General features: G+C 45.0%; 1 long non-coding RNA gene across 1 annotated transcript; it reads right to left on the bottom strand.

Moving 5' to 3' along the window:
• Positions 1–689: 689 nt before the first annotated feature.
• On the bottom strand, positions 690–1,250 carry LOC143749554 (uncharacterized). The gene is made up of 3 exons (XR_013207024.1): positions 1,136–1,250; positions 893–1,000; positions 690–726 (listed from the first exon to the last, which is right to left on the bottom strand). It is a non-coding gene; the product is annotated as an uncharacterized LOC143749554 (long non-coding RNA).
• Between the last annotated feature and the right edge of the window lie 8,013 nt (positions 1,251–9,263).

Below are 9,263 nucleotides of genomic sequence, written 5' to 3' on the forward strand. Positions count from 1 at the left end.
ATTCTTACCTTTCTCTTTTCTTCGGTCTTCTCAGGTGTTTTCGGCTCCACATACATTTGATCAGCACCATTACCTTCCCTCTCTGCCTGTGATGTGTAATAGTGGAATTGATGTACATAGCAAATAGAAAACCACAAGAATAAACCTGGGGGCCTATATGAGATTAAATCCAATTGTAATAATGCAATAATAAACCATGTAATGCAATGATGACATGGTATTAAAGCATAATTTCAAGTGTTATTTTAAATATTCTAATGATTCTTACCTTTCTCTTTTCTTCGGTCTTCTCAGGTGTTTTGGGCTCCACATACATTTGATCAGCACTATCACCTTCCCTCTCTGCCTGTGATGTGTAATAGTGGAATTGATGAACAGCAAATATGCTTACCTCAATTTTACACTGGACAAGATACAATTGGAACCAAGATTATTATTTTTTTTCAAAACAAGCTGTGAAAGTTGTTTTAAGATCATTAGACATGAAGATTAGATCAGAAGACACATTACTGTTACAAATGCATACTTAAAATGTATCTATTTAACATAATATTTGTGCAACTTGCTGGCAATGTCTTAAAGGCTATGCTCATAATTATACCATTCACTTGCCATCTAACCAATTAGTCTTTTAATTCAGATATTTAGAGGGAAAAAAACCTGATTGTGGATCACAACTTCTCGTTTTTCCTCATGTACATTAGGGGTTGTCTTTGAAGACTTCTCCTGACAAACACACACACACACACACACATATTTGATTTATATAATTTTTAGCAAATACATAATTGATTTTAAATAAATAATTGTACATAAACCTAGCAAATTCTTCTAGTTTAGTAATAGTTGTATTATTATTATTATTATTATTATACCCTCTGATTAGAATTACCTTGCTTTTCACATCTTTGAATGGCAGACCCTTCACTAGTGGAGAAACGTATACTCCTTTACGCTTCTGACTTTTCTTTTTCCACTGTTCCATTTCCACTCGAAAGGACTGGAAGAGATGTAGTATAAGCACATACATCACTTTTTTTTATGAAATATATTCCAGCATCTTGTGTTTATAACAAAGAGTCATTAAATTGACAATGTTTTGTAAAAGGTTCAAACATTAAAGATATTTCCATACTTTCTTTCTTGATCTTTCTGTGTCTTCATATTCACGGAGCTGTGCATCATGCATCCTTTGATATATCTGCACAAAGTCATCCATTCGTGTGAGTCTCCTCCTCTGGAACCTAATTTTTTTGAGGTCCCATTGACTTTTCTCCATGATTCCCTGTGTTCGATTGTCCTGCGTAAAGTTCTGAAAAATAATTAAAGCAAAATATTAAAGTACAAATTTGCCTTTTTATCAATAAGTTATTAAAAATAATAATCTAAGTTTTACCTGTTTATTGGACTGACTGACTTCTTTATAAATCTTGCTGAAATGCTGGTACACTGAACCTGTACCATGATGGCCAATATCGCCAAAAGTATTATGTGATAATAAGATAAGATGACAACATGAATGTATATATATATATATATATATATATATGTGTGTGTGTGTGTGTGTGTGTGTGTGTGTGTGTGTGTGTGTGTGTGTGTGTGTGTGTGTGTGTGTGTGTGTGTGTGTGTGTGTGTGTGTGTGTGTGTGCGTAATTTATTATATTGTTATCATCAATAATAAGTTTAGAAAACCTACCTAGCATCAGACCAGACCACAGTGTTGCATGTGGGAGGAAGTACTTGGCCAATCTCGCAATGAATGTCGGTGCATGATAATTGTTTTCTTCACCATCATGGTCGAGAGGTGCTCTCTCTATTACCTGCTGGAAGTGGCTCTCGAGAGGTGTGGTTCCCACATCATTCTGGAAAGATTTTTTTTTCATTGTATACAATTAAATATTCATGTTCATATAGCACACTAGGTTGTGTAGTTAGACATAGTATTTATTTCAAACATAAATACAATGTGTCTGTAATTTTGTGAAGACATTCAAAACGTACGCTCATATGCTACATTTTGTTAATTGTACTATGATTAAAGAGAATTAACTAATAATTCTTAATCAAATTAAGTATCGTGGGTCAGTACTCTGGCATTAAGCAAGAGGTAGTGCACATCCTAAATAAAAAAAGTATTTAACTGTCATGTCTTGTCTTCATCATGTACATGATCTAAAACACGCATGATTGCGAATGCAATGCAAAAAAATCCACAGCAGGTCAAGTCAGAGATTCCAACACAAAACCATCCCTCGTGACTGTGTGCTATCAACTGTCTACATGGATAGAAGTCACACTGTGTTAATTACCTTGTAGTCTTCAGCAGAGATGTTTTGTTCATCAACGTCCAGTGTACCCACTTGTTGCATAAGCACTAGTAGGTTGTTGTAATGCTTTGCCACATTGTCTCCACTGCAGGGACTACAAAACACCACTGTGGCACTGAGAAGCACCTCATCCATCTGCTTCAGAGTTGATGAACATGCAAGTAGCCCAAATGTGTGCATTCCAAGCTTGTAATGTTTTTGCATACTAAAATTATAGAAAGAAAAAAATAATAATTTCAGAATGCATTATAAACTACTCTCCCTTAAAAAAAATACCTACTGTTTTTTGCACAGATCCTTAGCATTTTTCATGATGTGGCTCAGGCATCTATGAAGGATGGGAAGATCAAATTTGTCTTTCTGGTATTGGCCAGTGATTACGTCAAAGTACTTCTGCAGAAGATCCTCCAGACTTGATTTGCAGAATGTAAAAGAAATAGAATTTTGAGGTACAAGGGAGCCATCACAAATTATCATAATTGCCCTTTTGACTGCTTTTTTCCCATACTGCTTCCTCAGGTCAGTTTGAAAAGCCTGCAAAAAGTATGTGACAGAGGCTGTGGTGTGGTCACAAGTTAGGTAGGTTGCAACTGGAAGAGGAGATGCCCCCTTAGATGGATTGCGCACAACTAATTCATATAGTATGAATTAGTTAAAGTGCTATATATATATATATATATATACGTTACGTTACGGTGTATATATATATACGTTACGGTTACACACACATATATCTTGCTTGATGATACTGTATGAAATACATGGCTAATTGCATTATTACCTGTCCCTTGGATTACTCATCCTTTTTACTGAATATGTGGAAACTTTTCAGTAGCTTCATATGAAGAACTGACTTAATTCACAAGGATTCCGGCAAAGCAACTGACAGAAATTTATTTTAGATTAACTTAAAAAGTAGGCTACTTTAAAAACACTCACTCATTTAGCCTATTGATCGATGCTCTAATGGGCCCCCAGGCCGTCACAAAAAAAAAAGTGATTGACAGCATGTGAAAGCCTATCACTGTCTTGGAAAGGTGACCATGTGTCAAATTGGATCCTTTTGAGAGACGCAGTTATCGGGTTCCACCAAACTCATACAAAGTAAAAGTAGCTTGAAAACATAACATGCACAACAAACAGACCAGTAAAGTGTATAAAACAAAATACTCCGTTATGATAAACATAGCAGAAACGTCTACGGTTACGTATGTAACCCTCGTTCCCTGAGTAGGGAACGGAGACGTTACGTCGGATGACGACGAATGGGGTTTCGCTTAGAAAGCCTATCAACTTCGAGTATTACAAAACGAGCCAATGGCAAAGAAATGCCATGGGTCTGCGGAATTTGCATGGCGTAACTCCGCCCCACCTCGTGGGTATAAAAGGAGGAAGCCGGCAGCAAGCAGATATGTTTCTTCGCTGAGGAGCCAAGACTGAGCTCAGGCGATCCCAGCGGTACAGCGGAAAGTGGCAGGCAGACGTAACGTCTCCGTTCCCTACTCAGGGAACGAGGGTTACATACGTAACCGTAGACGTTCCCTTTCGTTGTCACTCCGAGTTACGTCGGATGACGACGAATGGGGTTACCAGTCTAATCACGCCACCTTCTCAGCTGTCTTCCAGTGCCCTGCGTAAATCGAGATCCCTGTCAGCCTGGACGAAGGACTCCATTATCATAGCAATACCAAGGTACACTGGGAAGCATATCCCAAGCTTAGGGGAAGTATGCAATTAACCTGTTAACCTTCAAGGCCACTTTTGAAAAATCCCCAGAAATGGCATACCCAAACTTAAACAGATACAGTTCATGAACCCTTTGCACTAAAAGCACAAGTATGATCTCATTTGAAAGCTGACACCTAGTAGTTTATTGTAAATGTAGAAATAATTATTGTCATAATGAAAAAAAAATGTTTAAATAGCTTCAAAGTTTTGTAAAGTTATTAGAAATTTACTTTTATGAAACATCTTCATAAAAATAAAATTGAAGTTGGCCCTGGAGCAATCTAGAAATGCACTGCAGCTAAAGCCATATGTGTGACCATTTTATATTTAAAATCTGAAAATGATAAGTCTAAAACTCTGTATTTAGTTAAATGTTTTTCAAGATCATGTCAAATTACTTTATTTTGATTAGACTCTAAAATGCAAACTGATGTTTAGTCATCTTCTGAGTCATCTAATCAGTCTATTGTCTCTATTATTTTGTGGTGCAAACGAGCCCCATTCAGAGTCAGTCTCTCCTTGCACACATTTACACCTCTCCAGACTGGTTATGGCTCTAAATATGCATTTCTTTCGTCTGCATTATAGCTACTAACGACTGGCTATTCACAGGCTATTCATAGGGTTTCAAACCCTAATTTCTTTTATCAAAGTTCTCACTAAATATTTGAAACTGGTATCAAATGCACTGAAACATTTCAGTAAGCATTCCTATTTAGAAAAAAATCATAAAACAATAACTGCTGGTGGCAGGTGCACCTGGGCTAGCTAGCATGTTAGCTTAGCACACCATCAATACACGACCATTTATGAGATTGAAACCATGTTTGTGCTCCAAACTTACTTTATAACGCAAGTCGAGTGTTTTAAATAATCTTCTGTGATCTAATTTGGCTTCAGATAAAAAAAAATCCGACAGAAAATTTATTATTTATAGTGTTCTGCACGATGATGAAATCTATATCGATTAGCATTGCATTATAAATATAATCTATTATTATGAAATACCTGGCATGGCTTGAAGAACACAGGTAACTCAAATATCATTGCAATCATGTTTATTGTCTTCAAAACATCTTTATCTGCATGTTACAGCGATCTCTGTCAGCTACTTTCTCTATCAGTGACGTCCTGGAATGTCACATGACTATGGGTCTTCTTCGTGATCCATATATGGACTGTTATTGTGCATATAGCGCCCTCAGGCTATTGGTATGAATTGAAAACACAGCACATCTCAGTAAGAAGCGATCATAATGATTACATCGACGCATTTGGGTATAAATTCAACAAATATTATTCCTGTCTATAGAAATATGATGTGAATCTATGAGAATATATCAATATTTCTCCAAGTCTGCACATTTTTGAGCTAAAGCCCTGAGGGACGATGTTTTGCGAATCGCTGTCATGACGACAGCTTGGAGTGTTTTTTTTATGAATGGACCAGCTGACGCTCATAATTCATATTAAAGGTATCGACTCATTTTTCCATTTCATAACTCCTGACACAAATTAAGACATAACTGTCACTATAAGTTTCTCAGAATACAATAGTGGTCAAATACTGAATCTTGAGTATTATATCTTTTTAATGATGTATAGTTTGTCAAGGTATAACATTAAATCTGATAGTAAATTTGAACTAAATAAAAAAAACCGCTTCAGTGCGCCGACGCTCTGGAAACGGTTAACAGGTTAATGCCAACCCAGAGGGGGGGGGGGGGGGCTGCATGGCTCAGAGGAGGGACCATGCACACGGGAGGCACCTAGCCGACGCGCAGGCAAGGGACACTGGCGCCGACGTAGAGAATACACATATGACCCGAAGGAAACATATGGAAAACACTGGGGTGTCCAGCCGCAGGTGGAACATTTTTCAACCCCAGGGGTGGCAAGGTGGCTTGCCAAGGGAAAGACACATGCTCAGAGAGGCTTACAGTGGAAATACACATGTGGGGGTCGCTCAGAGGAGGGACCATGCACACGGGAGGCACCTAGCCGACGCGCAGGCAAGGGACACTGGCGCCGACGTCAGGAGTGCTGGAGGAGCTCAGGGCTTTCGGGGAAGCTCACCTGAGGAGAATATCGCACGTATCCAGTCCGTGGAGTGGAATGGCGAGCAAGCGAAGACACCTGAGCGGGTCCGGTATTAGCTGGTTGAAGCGAGTACACGAGAGGACACAGGCTCCACTCGGAGATTATAGAATCTGGCGAATGTGTTAGGTGTCGCCCAGCCTGCAGCTCTGCAGATGTCTGTTAGCGAGGCGCCATGCGCTAGAGCCCAAGAAGACGCCACACTCCGGGTGGAGTGGGCAGTCACACCAAGGGGGCACGGTCGACCTTGCTGCTGGTATGCCAGAGCAATGGCGTCCACTATCCAGTGAGACAACCTTTGCTTGGAGAGAGCCTTTCCCTTCAGCTTCCCACCATAACAGACAAAGAGCTGGTCTGAGGTCCTGAAACACTGCGTTCTGTCTACATAGGCGTGGAGAGCGCGTACTGGACAGAGCAGTGCCAAGGCTGGGTCTGCCTCCTCCGGGGGCAGCGCTTGCAGGTTCACCACCGTGTCCCGAAAGGGAGTGGTAGGAACCTTGGGCACGTATCCAGGCCGGGGTCTCAGGATCACGTGAGAGTAAGCCGGCCCGAATTCCAGGCACGCTTCGTCAACGGAGAATGCGTGCAGGTCCCCAACCCTCTTGATGGAGGCCAGTGCAACCAGGAGCGCTGTCTTCATAGACAGGAACTTAAGCTCGACTGATTGCAGGGGCTCAAAGGGAGCACTCTTCAGGGCAGTTAGAACCACTGAGAGGTCCCAAGAGGGAACGAGAGGAGGACGAGGCGGATTTAGTCTCCTCGCTCCTCTCAGGAACCTGATGACCAGGTCGTGCTTCCCCACCGACTTACCTTCGATGAGGTCATGGTGTGCGGCAATGGCGGCAACATAGACCTTCAGGGTGGAGGGAGACAGCCTTCGCTCCAACCCCTGTTGAAGGAAGGAAAGCACAACGCTGATCGAGCATCTCCGGGGGTCTTCTCGTGAGAAGAGCACCAGCTGACGAAGAGGTTCCACTTCAACGCATAGACGTGTCTCGTGGACGACGCCCTAGCGGAAGTGATGGTAGCCACCACCGCTGGTGGTAGGGTACTCAAACCTGCCTCGTCCCATCCAGGAGCCACACGTGGAGGTTCCAGAGATCGGGACGAGGGTGCCATAGGGTGCCCCGTCCCTGAGAAAGAAGGTTCTTCCTCAGAGGGATCGGCCAGGGAGGTGCTGTCGCGAGGAGTACTAGTTCGGGGAACCAGGTCCGGTTGGGCCAGTAAGGGGCAACCAGAATGACCTGCTCCTCGTCCTCCCTGACCTTGCGCAAGGTCTGCGCAAGAAGGCTCACTGGGGGAAACGCATACTTGCGGCCCTGCGGCCAGCTGTGCGCCAGAGCATCCGTGCCGAGCGTGCCCTCGGTCAGGGAATAAAACTGGGCGCAATGGGTCGAGTCGTGAGAGGCAAACAGATCTATCTGTGTGTCCCCGAACTGGTCCCAAATCAGCTGAACCGACTGGGGATGACCGTGAGAGCTCGTCGGCTGCACAGTTCAGCGCTCCGGGAATGAAGATGGCTCAAAGCGACCTCAGATGCTTCAGACTCCATAGGAGGAGGTGGCGAGCGAGTTGTGACATACGGCGGGAGCGTAGACCACCTTGACGGTTGATGTACGCTACAGTGGCGGTATTGTTTGAACGGACTAGTACGTGTTGACCCCTGAGCAACGCCCGGAAGCTGTGCAGGGCAAGGCGTACTGCCAACAACTCGAGGCAATTGACATGCCATAGCCGCTGGGGTCCTGTCCAGGAGCCCGCAGCAGCATGTCCATTGCACATGGCGCCCCAGCCCGTGGTGGAGGCATCTGTTGAGACAACAACATGCCGGGAAGCTCGTTCTAGGGGTACACCTGCCCTGAGAAAACTGAGGTTCGACCACGGGGTGAAGAACTGACGGCAGGTCGGAGAAGAAGTCACACTGTACAACTAACTAGTACTCGGAGCGTGCCGTGTTGCCATGCCCACCTCGGGACTTGGTCGCGAAGCCAAAGCTGAAGCGGTCTCATATGAAGCAATCTGAGCGGCGTGACCGCGGCTGCAGATGCCATATGCCCAGGAGCCTCTGAAAGAGTTTCAGTGGAACCGCACTCCTGCCCTCGAATTGTTTCAGGCAAGTCAGCAGTGACTGCGCGCGCTCGCTCGTAAGCTGCGCGGACATGGCGACCGAGTCGATGTCCATACCGAGAAAAGAGATCCTCTGCATGGGGCAAAGTTTGCTCTTCTCCCATTTGACCCGAGGGCCCAGACGAGCTAGGTGCCGAAGCACTAGGTCCCTGTGTTCGCAAACCTGATCTCGAGAGTGAGCTAGGATCAGCCAGTCGTCGATATAACTCAGGATGCGAACCCCGTGTTCCCGAAGGGGAACAAGGGCAGCCTCGACGACCTTCGTGAAGATGCGAGGAGACAGGGCTAGCCCGAAAGGGAGAACCGCGTACTGGTATGCCTGCCCCTCGAAAGCAAACCGTAGGAACGGTCTGTGTCGAGGAAGAATGGAGACATGAAAGTAGGCGTCCTTCAGGTCAATCGCTGCAAACCAATCCTGGGGCCATATGCATTCGAAAACGCTTTTGGCAGTGAGCATCTTGAACGGCATCCCGTGAAGGGAGCGGTTCAGCACGCGCAAGTCCAGAATTGGCCGTAACCCACCGGTTTTCTTGGGGACAATGAAGTAGGGGCTGAAGAAGCCGGACCTCATCTCGGCTGGAGGGACAGTCTCGATTGGCATTGCCACCGACCAAAGAGGAGCTGACTCCCCTGAAGCGGGGAGGAGACCGTGCGAACTGAATCGCATAGCCGAGCCTGACGGTCCGCGCGATCCAGTGGGACAGACGGGGAAGCGTGGACGTCATAGCGGCCCGATGTGGGGGCACAGTTAGCAACCGCACCCTGGCAGAGTGGGCCATGGGAGGACCAGGCTGGTCGTCCCGCGGGGGCTTGCTCTGCCAGGGGTCTGGCGAGAGAGGGGGACAGGGGCGAAGCAGTCCGTGGACGGCACGCCGTGTCAACCACCTCTGGGACAGAGGGGGACGAGGAGAGCACGGCTTGTGGGCGGCGCTCTGTGTCGTCCGAGAACTCTGTGTGCTCAGAGACGGGAGAGTCAGTTCTTTG

This window comes from Siphateles boraxobius, unplaced genomic scaffold (genome assembly GCF_051911475.1).
Source record: "Siphateles boraxobius isolate OS27281-9 unplaced genomic scaffold, OSU_SipBor_1 25, whole genome shotgun sequence".
NCBI lineage: Eukaryota > Metazoa > Chordata > Actinopteri > Cypriniformes > Leuciscidae > Siphateles > Siphateles boraxobius.